This window comes from Bos grunniens, chromosome 25 (assembly GCF_055505025.1).
Source record: "Bos grunniens cultivar Pamir isolate PY7600 chromosome 25, Bosgru_T2T1.0, whole genome shotgun sequence".
NCBI classification, from domain to species: domain Eukaryota; kingdom Metazoa; phylum Chordata; class Mammalia; order Artiodactyla; family Bovidae; genus Bos; species Bos grunniens.
This window is the reverse complement of record NC_141189.1, coordinates 329,889-344,445: the sequence shown is the minus strand read 5'-3', so window position 1 is coordinate 344,445 and position 14,557 is coordinate 329,889. Positions and strand designations below refer to the sequence as shown.

Sequence of the window (14,557 nt, the reverse complement as noted above, 5' to 3'; positions counted from 1 at the left end):
TCACACACACACAAGATGTAACAATGTGAGATGATGGGCATGAGATGGACTCATCATGGTGATGATTTCACAGTACATACAAATATTGAGTCATTATGTTGCACATCCAAAATGAATATGAAGGGATATATCAACTATGCATCAGTTAAAAAAAAGAAAATGGTGGAAGGACGATATGCGCTCTCACATTTGCTGAGAAAGGTGAAGCACTGAGCTTGCCTCAGGGTCTGCAGTCTCCCTTCCTCTCAGGGATGTAAAGGATACTTATGGCCTTGGACACAGTGATGGGATAGGCCTGGGGCTCTCCATTTCTCACAAGCTCCCAGGAAATGCCAATTCCTGCAGACCCCTGGCTGCACTTTGAGTAGCAAGGTATTAATGCTCCTGAGGGTGGAGATTAGCCGGCTGGTTTCTAAGGGATCCAGTTACACTTATGAGTACAGCACAGGGGCTTTTTTGGTCTCCATTTCTGACACTGTGAAATAGCTGTGGGGTGAGCCAAGGTGGTGTTTCCTTTGCAGAGAAGAGGAAAATGGCAACTTTTATCAGACTGGAAATGATGCTGTTTCATGTTCATATACTGATCTCCTCAGACAAATGGGGCCCACCAGCAAAGACCTTCAGAAATAAAGGCCAAAAGACCATGGTGACTTTTAAAGTATTATTTTGGAGTGCTATCCACAATGAATAAACTAGATTAAAGGAAATGATTTTATGTCACAGCTCAAGTGGTTCAATTGCCTAGGAGCTTTTTTTTTTTTTTAAGTTTTATCTTGAACCCTTCTTGGAAGTGTCTACAATTCCATGAGGGCTTGACGGAGTGTGTCACTGCTTGTTCAAAGCTCTGGTGGCAAATAAAATATACAATGACAGGAAGGACCCTTCACTACACTTGTTAAAATATGGAAGGGTCCTCCTTGGGAAGCTATACATTCTTGGTCACCATGAGGAGTAGAAAGTGAGCCTGCAGAAGGCACAGCTGGGCCACAAGAGAGGAGCCAGCCGAGCTCCCGCCCCTCTCAGCCCCTCTGATAAAGGCTCTGTCTGACCCCCAGACACTCAGCCATGCCTCCCGGGGCTCACAGACCCTGAGAGGCCTGGCGTGGGTGCCGGTGCTCTCCTCTGACCTGGGGGAGGAAGCGGTGGGCTCAGGAGAGACCCTGGACGTGGAGTGAGGACCCCGGCCCGAGGTGCGCCATGCGCCGAGGGACACCATCTGTGCGCTCCGCTGGTGTCGGCTTCCACGCGTGTAAGACGAGCGGCCCGGCTGCTCTTGGGTGTTTCTTGATTCTTCAACGGTCCTTGGGCCTCAGCAAAATTGGCAGAAGTCAGACATGTGTAATCTCAGGCATCCCTGCTGACTCAGCGGTAAAGAATCTGCCTGCCAACGCAAGAGACATAGGTTTGATCGAGAAAAATCCCACACGCTGTGGAGCAGCTGAGTCCGCGCACCACGACCATTGCTCCTGTAGAGCCTGGAGCCGCAACCCCTGACGCCCGGGCCTCCCAGAGCCTGTCTCTGCAACAAGAGCGCGGGGGGCTTTCTTGGAGTGAAAGCTGCTCCCCCACAGCACGGACAGTGCCTGAGATGAGAGCCAGATGGCCCTGCAAGCCTGACGGGGGAGCCACAGCCTTCAGTCACCGTGCAGGTGAGCAGTGAGCACCTCCGGGCCTCAGAGAATCATGGAGAGTCGTGGGGCCTGGATTCCTGTCCTCAGGAAGCCCTGGGCCTAAGAGGGGCATCAGACAAGATGGAAGTGCCCCACCATGTGGCACATGCTCACCGACAAGAGGCACACAGGACCAGAAGAAAGACAAGGAGTTACAACACAGCCCAAGGGAGTCAGGAAAATCAGCAGAGCAGATGGTTTTCAAGCCAAGGACTCAGAGGAATGCAGTTCAGCAGCCAGGAATCCAGAGCCGGGGCCAGTGGTAGGTGCAACAGAGAGCCAGTTCCCCCAGAAAGGCAGATGTGAAGGCAGAGCGTTCATCTCAACTCCTAGATGATGTCAAAGTTGGTGTGGACTGCGGGGTAGACGCAGGGGGTGAGGGCTGGCAGAGGAAGGGGGCAGGGGAGAGAGAGTGAAAGGCATTTAGAACCTGGCCTGGGATGCCACTATCCTTCCTGGGAAGTGGGAGCCACTCAGATGCTGTGAGTAGAGAACACACATGTTCAGAACTGCAGTTAACGCAGATCAGTTATCACAGGGAGAAAGTGGACAGGAGGGCAGAGAGGCTGCAATCAGAGGGGGGTCAGGAGCCCAGCAAGAGCCCTGGTGAGAGGAGCCCAGACTGAACTCAGGAGGCGAAGCTGGAGGGAGGAAGCCTGTCAGAGCAGGGGGAGGAGAAGGAGAGGGGATGGTAGGAATATGGAAAGCAGCTCCTGTGGAGGCTGAGGATCCTCGTTGTTCGGTGATGAAGGGAAGCTCAGAGAAGTCAGTCCCTGAAGGAGGAAACCTGAATCCTCATCCCTGTCCAGATGTTTGTTTGCCTACAGATGTTAGAAGGGTAAGAACCAAACAAAACTCAGGATAAGATGTGTTTCTTGTGTGAATTTAAAAAAAAAAAAAAAAAAAAAAACCAATCCTCTATCAATCACAATTCTTAAGTTGGAATCTAATTCACACATCATAAAATTTACTCTGTAAAATGTGCAGCTCAGTGATTCATCATCTGTGTGCAAAGCTGTGCTGCTATCATGGCTATCTAAATCAGAGCACTTCATCTCCTCACAGAGAAAGCCACTACCCACCAAACAGGCACTTCCCCTTCCACCTTTCTCGAGCTTTCAGCAATTGTCTGTGTGCTCTTTGACCCTAATGATTTGCCTATTCTGCATATCTAAAGTACATGGATTTGTACAACTGTGGCCACGTATGCTGGTTTCTTACACGTGGTGCTGTCTTTGAGACTCATCTATGTTTAGCACACGATTCATTCCTCTGTTCGACTTGAGAATTTTCCTTTCTAGGCCATTATAATACACACACACACACACACACACCCGAGTTCTTTTCTTTTTAATTGTGAAAAACTCACAGCATATAAAATTACCATTGTCACTCAGTCTACTTCACTAGGAACTGTCTTTGTGCAGGGACCCTCTTTGCCTCATGGACCCTGAGCCACCAGCGAGCATAGAGAAACCAGCCCAGCCACGACACCCCTTCTCGGGACCCTCCGGACCACCCACCCGACCCAAACTCCACGTGGGCCTCCCCATGGCAGCCTAAGAAGAGAACTACATGGGGGGGTGGGTGGGGTGGCGCAGAGGTGGAGAAGGAGAGAGACCAGGAGAGAGGAGAGCAGAGGCAGGCAGAGGAGCTGCCCACACTGAGCTCCTGTCTCAGTTGCATGCCTGCCAGACCAGCCCTGCTCAACTGCTGGGATCAGAAATGGTCAGATGGCTGAGGGAGGTGTGACCACGGATGTCAGCAGCTTCAACCAGACACCCGACAGTCTACACTGCAAACCTGCCAGGCCCAGCTCCACTCCCCGGGCCAGCTTCAGAACCCCAGAGCCCCAGCCTCATGTGGAGGGCTTCCCAGCCCCATCCTCCAGAGCTCCACATCCCAGCTCTCAGGAGAGTCCTCTGAGCTCCCAGGAGGTCGTGTCCACTCAGGGTGTATGACAAGTGGCATTAGGCTGGGACCAGTTGGAAGTGGCCAGAGTGAAATCAAGTTTCTCTGCATCTCTTCTGCCCCTGAAGTGCCCACTCTCTCCTACTCGCTCATGCCTGTTTTGTCCAGGTGTTCCCTGAACACAGCCAGGCTGCAGGGAGGGGTTTCAGGGCAGAGCAAGAGCTGCAGCGTCTCACGGTGAGCAGGGCCGGCCACCAACTCATGCCCGACTCTGGGAGAGCATCACTGTGGGTCAGAAACTGACCCTCTGAAGGCACAGGTGACTGCTCCTGGATCACTCAGGGGCCCCAGAACTTAGATTTGTACTGTGACCTCTACAGCTGGCTCTAAAGGACAGAACATCTAGCAAGGAGACATCTGGACCCCGGTAATCACAGTCAGGTTGGTTAAGTACAAAGAGGGTGGGGAGGGCAGTGAGAATGGGGGTGGGGGCCTCCTGCCTCTGCTGTTTCACCCCCCGGCCCCTGCTTTCCCCTGACTTTCTCCTCCTGAGTGTCCTACCTGAGTATTGGGTTTTCTTGGCCCAGACACAACAGAAGTGATCATTAAGTTACTCAGTGTTCAGTGGAATAGTCACGAAGTGACTTCAAGTGTAAAAAGAAATAAAATTGAAAATAAAATCCACCCAGACTATTAATGTTTTGGATGAGGTTAGTGTCAGAGAAGATCCTTGGGCTCCTGGTAAAGGTCCCTCTGAAACTCTGTCTCTGGAAGGAGGGAGAAGAAGATGTCCTTTGGTGAATGTGACCTAAGCCTGGTTTGTGTTTGACCAGCTCATTGATTTGATTATTGGTCATCATCACATTTTCTGAGCCCCGTTCTGCATCTGTTCGAGGTCCTCACAGGGCTCACAAGCTGGAGAGCTCACCGCAGTGTGCTTAAAGACTTGAGGGGTCCTGGGTGAGGCAGAAAATGGTGCGGGCAGAGCATGGGATCAAGAAAGGTGTCGTGGACCCGGTGAGTCTGAGCTCCAAGGGTGAGTTCGGCAGGGCCTGGCTCTGAGCAGGACTTAAATACATGATGAATGACTAAATGAATGAAAATGGAAATCTTCCCCAAAAAGAGCAAGACTGTCAGCTCTTCTGTAACTGAGTTCAATCTTGTCCTGCTCACCTCATGACAGGCCAATAAATTGAGAGATGAGCTCTTGGGGCAAGGAATAGTGACTTTATTCAGAAGCCCAGGACCCTTGTCCCAGGACACATCTTGCCTGAGTTAGAATTCAGGCTTCCTTTATATTAATTCTCAAAGGTGGTGGGGGAGGAAAGTCAAATATTTCCTCATTCTCATCAGGCTCCAGAGGAGATGTGTTAATGTCTGCCTCCCTGTCATGATTCACAGGTGAGTCTGGTCATGAAGTTTCCTGTGAATTAAACAAAGTTATTATTTTAGCTTGGTGCTCATTACCTGGGATGCAGGGCTCCCAGAGATGGGACTTTATGTACAAGCTTATAGTCAACATTCCTTTAGTAGTTAACTCGTAATAGGTAGAATGCAAAGGCTCCTTCTCTATGATGCATTCAGGCCAAAGCTTGGAACTGCAGGGCACCCGGGGACAGCGGGAGAGGCTCCGCAGGGTGCCCACTCCACCCCCTCACGGCTGTCTTGCTGACTAAGCAGCCTGTGTCTTGACTCCCTGGGGGCACCTGTTTGCCCTTTTCTCTCAGACAGTGCTTGTTGTCATGTATAGATTGGGCTGAGGCAGAAAAGGAGAGACAACGTCAACAGAAGTAGGTGACCTTTATTCAGGCAAGAAGGGGCGGCAGTCAGCCTAGTGACCAGGCTGAGCCTGAGAGGGATCAGGGAGGCTTCATATTTAAAGGGAGGTTTGTGGAAGTGATAAGGGAAATGTTAGTCAGGCGGGATGTTTTGGGTATTCTTTAGTTGAGATGGCACTTGTAGTTGGGCAGGGGGTGATAAATCCTCTGGACAAGGGGTGGTAAGTCCCAGGTGATAAGTCCCAGCCTGGAGCATCAGGGCAGGACCTAAAGTTTGGTTTTGTTTTCCCCAAAGTTAGATGAATCAGCAAGGGCCTCTGAGACTGCTGTTTCCTTTTCTAGGCCCAAAGACTTTCACTCGTCAGAAGCAACACTCACCTGTGCCCCTCCTTGATCAGGTCCAAGCAAACCAGCTGCCCTCACCTGAAAGGGTGTTAGTCTCTCAATCATGTCCCTGCGACCCCATGGACTGCAGCCCACCAGGCTCCTTTGTCCATGGGATTTTCCAGGTAAGAATACTGGAGTGGGTTGTCATTTCCTTCTCCAGGGGATCTTCTCGACTCAGAGATCGAACCCAAGTCTCCTACATTACAGGTGTATTCTTTACCATCTGAGCAACCAGGGACATGCATAAGAAACTGCTACCTCCCAAAACTGGGGTCAGAAGGCTGGGCGTGTGGTTCAGGCTCTATAAGGCATTTCACATCCTCCTAGTATCTCCTCTTGTGTCCCTAAGAAACTCTTACATCTCAGGACACCTCTAACCAATACCCTCTTTTGGTGGGAGCTAGTGCTCAGTGGTTAACATTTTCAGCCCAGAGAGACACAGCCTGTGCTTTAGACCATGGCAAACCCTCCCAGCTAGCCCCAGTCCATGAAAATCTCTCCTGTTCCTCAGATCCCATGGCCAACAGACAGTCCCTGAGTCTGTTCAGTGGACAAGCTCCCACAGTGTCCAGCGCTGAGGCTCCTCCCACCCCCGTGTCCCCTAGGCCCTGCACAATGAGCCTGCACTCCTGGGAATGGAGGGGCCTCTGTGCACTTCTTCTGGGGCTCCTGCTGGGCCTTCTTCCTTCTTCAACCAGAGCAGGGAGCTGGCTCGGGCAGGCCCTTGGGTAGGGGGAGGATTGGGTAGGGGGAGGAGGGGATGAGCGGTCAGTCCCTCCGACTCCAGTGGGCTGGGCCCTGTGGGAGGAGGTGCTGGGAGCTGAGAGCGGGCTTGGCCTGCTCAGCAGTCAGGACTCGGGGTGCATTCGGGGGAGGCTGAACCTACTGGGGAGTGGTGACAGTGTTGATGGTGACAAGCTGTTTCCATCTCTGTATGGCTGGTCCAGTTCACCAAATTCTCCCGAAACTAACATCCGTATATAAACACTCTTCCTCTGGCAACAGGGGGTGGGCTGAGTGTTTTCCAGGAGACTCCTCACTAACCTCTGGGAAAGATTCTGACAGAGTCTCTGATGATGCAACAAATGTCCACTTTGGTTCGGAATCAACAAGGACTCCCTGTGTGGCACACGGATGTCAATGCTATGTAGCAGCCTCGAAGGGAGGGGAGTGTGGGGGAGAAAGGACGCGTGTGTGTGTTTGGCTGAACTGTTCTCCTTGGTGTTCGCTTGAAACTGTCACAACACTGTTTGTTAACGGGCTACACCCCAAATACAAAATAAAGTTAAAAAAGAGAACGTGTGACCAAACACAAAGAGAAGACACTGGATGATCTGAACATTGGCTTCAAAAGTGCATTTTGGTAACACAGAAAACTACAGTATTTTAAAATCCTAGTTTATGATTTAGAGTCTATGGTATTTAGGTGACTGATCAATTGTTTAATACACGCACTGATAAGAATACAAGCTAAAGGCTAAGCAGTTTTAATATCATTAATTTCACACTACAGTCTAAAGCCAGGGCACATAAGTCTATTTATCAGTCTCCCTCCCTCCAACTCCCTCTCTCTATAGTTTTAAGATTTGTGTCACCAGTGAGCTCGCTCCAGCTCTCCTGCAACACACACCCTTCATTCTGTGGGAGAAGTGATAACACTCGTTTACACTAGTGTAAGTGAGGAGGTGATGCATGGTGACAGAAGGAAGGAGACTGGCGGGGGGCTCGGCCTGGCCTCGGCCTGAGGGCTTTGCCCGGATCCTCGCTCCCTCTCTCACCGCTGACCGTAACAGGGGCCTGGAGAAGCCTGTGAGGAGCCCTGGCCAAGAACCTTCATGCATGTCTCGCCATTTACATCGTGAGCATGAAGTTTTCTCAAAGATCTTCAAATTTCTGTCTTTTTCTGACTTTTTTCGTCTTCATTAGTCTTCTCACCAGGGGTGTCATTAACTAAATCAGCCTATATATTATTAATATTAACATATATCATTGATATATAAATATTATATTAAAAAAATAATAGTACATAACATTTAATGTTTATTTACATTATATGTGCATACATTTATGTAGCATTATGTTATAATAAATTAAATTAATAAATATAAATAAACTAGCATGACAATATGAGTATATATTACTTCTCAGAGGCAGATCTTTGCCTTTTATGCAGTCAACTCTGCCTGCTGACCACATTTTGTTTGCCAGAAAAAAATGAAGACTGAGGCCAGAGTGAAAAGTGAGGGGAAGGCAGGCAGAGAAGACCCAACCTGAAATTACAGGGAGGTATAATTGAATCACTCAAGTGAAACAAGAAGTGTGTTCCCGAGACCAGCCTGAAGTGAGGGGAGCGGATGCGACCCTGCACCCGGCCCGGCCTGTGGGGTGAGCGGGAGGGAGCCTCCTCCGGGTGTCTCTCCGCCCGCTCTCCAAGGACCCGCTCGTCCTCCCCAGGCTCTGCTGAGACCTTTGTGCTTTGCCGCCAGGAGGCCTGTTTCCTGCCCTCCACTGTTCTCCGCCTACCATCTCTCTTTCCTGGATTGTCTCGACTGCTTCCGGCCAGGCTGGAGACACAGGCATCAGAAGACCTTCCCCCAGCCCGTGAGCTGTCCTCGCCCGGCCCTCCTCCTTTAGCGCTGGGTTAACGGGGTGCCTGGTGTTCATTGCTGAGACTTTCCTTGCTCATAGTTTCCTCCATTCCTGATGGTGGGATGCGCAGGGCAACTAAAGCCATTTCTGAATTTCCCTGAAGGTGGATGCTAGATGAACCTAGTTTGCTTACAGCAGAATCATGTTGTTCTAAAGAAAGATTTTTATATTCCTATTTAAAACCACTGGAAAACCCCCAAACAGGAAATGGTGACACCTCAAAGTCATACTGTTACATGACAAAAGCAAGTTGTAAAACAACACACATTATTTGATTAACTGAACTAAAAATGAACATATATTATCTGTGTGTAAATAAATATATATTTGAAAATGTTTTCTAAAAAGCTGGAGGAATATATACAAGTGAACCACAGATACTTTGATAAGGATGAAAGAGAAATTTTACTTTTACTCTAAATTATCCAGTTTCTTTTTGGGTGTACTTTTAACTCAGGAGGAACTTGAACGAGAGTGTATATTGTTTGCATTTAAATAAACACTACATATGATTGTACAGAACCAGCTTATCATAAAAACTGAACCAATGTATTTCAGAGTCAAACAAATGATAAACTGCGTAGAAGAGTGTGAATACCTGCTGAAGGGCTAGAGACAGAAAGAGCACACGAGCAGCACAAACAGTGAAACGCGGGCTGCACGCTGCTGTCCCCTCCAGTCACTGGGTCATTCCCTGAACACTGGCTGGGTTTAAGGCAGCCTGGAAGTCAGTCACCTGTCCAAGGCACGTCTGAATTCATGCCAGGCCCATAGTAAATACATATTTCAATTAGTAGCTCTCAGAGGTAGCAAAAGTACACTTTATTCTCTAAACTTATTTTGGCCTGTTCTATAATGGATTCTTCCATTAAAAACAAAACACTCAAACCAACATTAAAAACCACCCTTTTGGTGTACCTGAAAGCTTTTGCCATTTTAGAGCTTTCTCTTTTTCTGTCATCTCTTAAACATGTAAAATAAATACAGTCAAGTCCCCAGCAAGAGGGCCACTCAGGGAGCTCTGGGCCTCAGTCCTTACTAGGAATAAAAGTGGCAAAGAGCATTTTTGCTCCAGAAATCTCAAGGCATTTTGGTGTGGGATAATCGGGACCCATGGAAAGCATATGATAGCCTGATACTGTTTCTCACATCTGCCACAGTTCAGTGATTTTCAATATTTTACTTTTTGTAACCAAAGATTGAGAATGCTCAGGAGAGAGCATAAATATAACTACATACTCGTTATAAATAGCATATAAGTAGAAAGTATAGTCAGATGTGAGTCTAACTTAGCTTAATATCCTAGTTCCTGTGGCTCTCAGTCCATAAGGCTCAGACTACATTCCTCGGGCACCTCTGCAGATTGGACAGTAGGTGGCGCTTTCAGCCTGTTTGGAACAGTTCACGGGCTTTGGCTTGTTTACTTGCTTTTTAACTGTTTTACCACCATTGCACAGAAAACCGAATAATTTGGTACATAAGTGTATGAAGTCCAGATCAATGTCATGGGAGCAATTCCAGAAGAACACAAAGCCATATAACTGGATCTGTAGGAAGCATTTACAAATATCCACAGAAAAGACTTTACCTCTCCATAGATTCAAACTGAAAACAGAAAGTGAAAGTCACTCAGTCGTGTCCGACTCTTTGCAATCCCTTAGACTGTAGCCCGCCAGGCTCCTCTGCCCATGGAATTCTCCAGGCAAGAATACTGGAGTGAGTTGCCATTCTCTTCTCTAGAGAACCATCCCAACTCAAATTATCCAGTAATAAAACGCTTTTAGGGTTTGTGTCACAAATGCTCTTCACTACTTTGATTCCTGGTAATGACAGAATTTCAGGTTGACCCGGGACCTGCCCTAAAGTAGTTTGTGTCCTGTAACCTTGGTCCACATAGACTTTAGTTCAGTTTTCTTGTTTGGAAACAATTTGACCTAGCTTGCTCACAAGCGAAAAGCAAACTACTATACCTTAAAATGTTCCAGTAGAGCACAGTCAAGTGCACTTGATTCTAGGTACTTCAAAGGATGTTTTTAAGCCTTGTCAGCCACCAGCTTCTCTTGATTCTGAAAGCTGGGTTTACTAGGGACCGGCAGCAGTGGAAGTGTGATGAAATCACTGCAGCGGTGTTGCGCTTCAAAGCACAGGATCTGTACAGACTAGGAACAAAGATAAAATATTCTGAAGGGGTGAATCCAGGGCATTTACTCTTATCTGAACAAAAGCTTGTGCACAGATGCATTTTATGCATCACCAGGGAGGGCACAGGCTCCCTGGGCCCTCCAAATCCCTCAGGTTAAGAGCTCCTGGCCAGGGAGTGAAAGAAAGCAAAGGCAGCCCTTCCCTCTTCCCCATTCCAACCTCTAGTCTCATCACATTCTGACCTCTGGTCCCATGAGAGGGACAGTGGATGCTCAGCGCGCTGTCCCAGCCACAGGGCTGCCAGAGGAGTTACAGGAGCAGACTTGCCCAGTGGTGCCACTGCTTGCTGCCTGCTGCCGGGCCTTGTGAGAAGGCCCCAAGGAGATCTAGGAAAAGCAAAGGGAGTCCAACTCAGCAGAGCAGCCCCGAAGTACAGGGAGTTGAAGAAACAGGAAGCACGAGTCAGGTCAAGGAAGGACCCCTTTGTGAAGGCTGCGCTGATAACGGGTGTGGCTGAAGCATCACTCTCCAAGCACATGGGGCTCTGAGTCTGCAGGCACTTCCAGTTTGCCTCACCATGAGAGGTGCCTGCTTGTCAGAAGGCAGATCTTTTCTACCATCAATAAACTGTCTTTTCCCCGCTGTCAGCCCTATAATCTGGCACTATATGCGCCTTGCTCCATTGGCTGCTAACACTTCTGTAAAAAGAGATCTAACTGTCAAGAGTTCAGAATTCCACGGGTCTGTGGAGTCCCGCCACCAATTCACTCCCCAGAGCTGTGTCTGAATCAAGCAAAAATGCTCATTACAGGCTTAGGATTGAAGATACTAAAGTGAGAACATGAATAAATTTAGAACTTTTGGAAAGTCTGATTTTAAAAGTATTTGTTTATCTTTAAAGTCCAATAATAAACATTTACTCTTGCTTGTCTTGTCTGAGGAATAAACATGGAAAGATACTTACTGAAAAAAAGCTACAAAATCTGAGGCTTTGAAGAAGGGAATTAAAAGAGAATGGGTCTCATGAAGAGTAACTCCTTTCAGACGGAGAAGCTGAGAGGAGAAAGAAATTGATTTAAGACAAGATCTTACTATTAGAGCTGAGGCCTTCTGCCATTTAGTCAAATTTGCTTTTCTGCATGCAGGGTCACCTTATACAGACTCGTACAGACACACAATACAGCTACCATCTCCACTGATACGCAGAGGGGTGCCCTGGCCACCGCTTCAGACCACCTTGTGGGCACTCAGGATGCTCAGGACTCTGTCTTATGTGTCTCTGGGAGGTGACTCCTAGGAGGTCCATCCACTGAGCTGAGTTCCACTCTGTTTTCAAGCAGCCCTTTAAATCCCTGAGGCCAGCGCCCCTCTCTCACCACATAAAATGTCCCCCATGTGTCATTGCTCCTCATCAACATGGCTGCTGCTTTTATAATCAGTCTTCAGATATGGTCACCTGATTCTATTATTTTTTTTATGCTGAAGTCAGTCAAGTGTCTTATATCTTACTAGCATATTAATATGTCAGATTCAGAGAAATAATTCAAGTATGAAGTCAATTGATTATCCTCCTATCCATATGAAGTATAAATATAATCTCCGGGAGTTGGTGAAGGACAGGGAAGCCTGGTGTGCTGCAGTCCATGGGGTCGCAAAGAGTTGGACATGACTGAGTGACTGAACAATGATAAAGTATTATCTCAATTGATAATGAATGTACAGTGCATAGGGAAAAGTGGGAGAAAAGTATTTTAAAACTTGGATCAAGCTTAGCTAATAAAATTAGCAGTTGCAAATGTTGTTTGAGGGAAGAACATAACGAATTATGAATTAGGAAATTTTCCTCTTATGTGAAAGGAAAACAGCAAAAGTCACAGAACATCCTCATGAGTAGATATATTTATTTATTTAGAAACTGCTTATTTTCTGTCAATCAATTTCCATTTTAAGAGTTTGTGGGGTTTCCGTAATGGCTCATGGTAAAGAATCCTGCCAATGCAGGAGACATGAGTTCAATCCCTGGTCCAGGAAGATCCCATGTGCCTTCAGAGGAACTAAGCCTGTGAACCACAACCATCAAGCCTATGCTCCACAGCCTGGGGGCCACAGCTCCTGAGCCCACGCTCTGCCACCACTGAAGCCTGGGGGCCCTGGGGCCCACGCTCCATAACAAGAGAAGCCGCTGCAACAAGAAGGCCAGGCACCACAACCAGAGTGCTCCCCGCTCACCGCAACCAGAGCAAACCTGTGCAGCAGCAAGGACCCAGCACAGCCCCCACCCAAGAAAAGAGCCTGTGAAAGAACAGCTGAAGCCCACGCAGTGCTGTGCCTACCCATCCAGTGGCCTGAGCAGCGGGCGCTGCAGGCCAGCCTTCAGGGGGAACTGCGCAGTAGGCAGCGAGCTCGCCTGCCCGCCTGTGGACTAGACAGCACGTCAGATCCAGTAGCGTTGCACTCAGCTGCTGAAGTGACCCATTCACGGTGAAGTCCTCCTTGGTCAGAGCTTGCTCAGCTGCCACCTGCTCTTCCCTTTTAATCTCTTTAGAATCTGCAGATGTAGAGATTAGGCATGACCTCCCAAGAGTGTTCACAGGAAACGGTGCCGCGCACGGGCAGAACTTCCCCGGTGAGCATCCGCCAAGTCAGACCCACCGACAGCTCCCTGGTTGCCGGGAATGGGTGGTCTCCAGAGTGCAGAGGAGAGTCCGTGTCACACAGACCGATGGTAAGAAGTTCACATACATGCCCCTGGGAGAGGCTGGCGGTCGGCCCAGGGATCGTAACTACCAGGAGTCTTGGCTCCTGGAAGCTGCCTGGGTCTGGTTAGTGGAGGCTCCAGGAGCTAAGCGGCTGACCAGAGGAGCGGCGGCAGCAAACTGCAGCTCAGCTCGCTGGTTAAGGTTCCTGGAGGACGCAGCAGGGACAGCAGCTGAGTTTTCAGTGGCAACGATGGCATGAGATGCCTATAGAAGCTTCTCCCAGGTTCTCTTCGGATTCCTAGTGTAGACGCCGCCACTTTTCCTTCTGTAGATGTACTGCTCCTTTGGGAAGTAAAAGTCGGTGCTACCTAAGTGGGCCCCTGCTGCAAGGAACGTGATGACGTCATCCTTCATTTGCCGGACAGCAAGGACCCAGGATAGTGTAAAAGATTCACTTCCCGTTATGACAAGAATCCAGACAGTGCCCTATGGACCACTGTCTGGGTAGCGTGGGAAAAGCCCGAGAAGATGTTTTAGAGAAGCCAGATAATCTTTCTGATAAAACAAACTTGACTTTCATTCAGTTTGTAGAAATAACGCTGTGAGTTTTATTCTTTAGAGGTTTAAATTTTTTTGTAATGTCTTGGCATTTCTGAGAAACTTATAATACATGTACAAGGTTCAAGAACCTAGAAATATAAAATACTTCATATTACATTGTTCTTCCTACCGCCTCCCTTCTTGTCAAGGCCCTGCTGCTTCCACAGTCAGCCACGTGTTTTGTTTCTCAGGAACAGCTTCCGGAGGTTTATTTATTTTTTCTAAGTATTTATTTGGCTGTGCCAGCGGGACCTTTGCCATGGGAACTCTTAGCTATGGCCTGTGGGTTCTAGTTTCCTGACAAGGGATTGAACTCAGGCCCCTACAATGAGAGTGCAGAGTCTTAGCCCCTGGATCAAGAGAGAAGGCCCAGAATGTCATTTTATGGATACACAAGCAACTATGAATATCTATTTCTTCTTCACTCCACATGTGGTGCTAATGGTAAAGAACCCACCTCCCTATGCAGGAGACATAAGGGACTCAGATTCAATCCCTTGGTCTGGAAGATCCTCTGGAGCAGGAAATGGCAACCCACTCTAGTATCCCTGCCTGGAGAATCGCCATGAGCAGAGAAGCCCTGTGGGCTACAGTCCATAGTGTCAAAAGTGTGGGACATGACTGAGTGACTGAGCACAACCACATTTAAAACCATAAATGGTCACATACTGTGCACAATGTTTTATGGTATCTTGCTTATATTCAGCTGACAATATCTTGG

At 48.3% G+C, this 14,557-nt stretch overlaps 1 long non-coding RNA gene across 1 annotated transcript in view; it reads right to left on the bottom strand.

The window, feature by feature from the left end:
- Nucleotides 1–647: 647 nt before the first annotated feature.
- The window catches only part of LOC147344634 (uncharacterized), a 156,928-nt gene continuing 143,018 nt past the window's right edge, over nucleotides 648–14,557 (bottom strand). The window contains exon 3 of the long non-coding RNA XR_015155071.1: nucleotides 648–1,381. This is a non-coding gene — a long non-coding RNA (uncharacterized LOC147344634). The remainder of the gene's footprint in view (nucleotides 1,382–14,557) is intronic.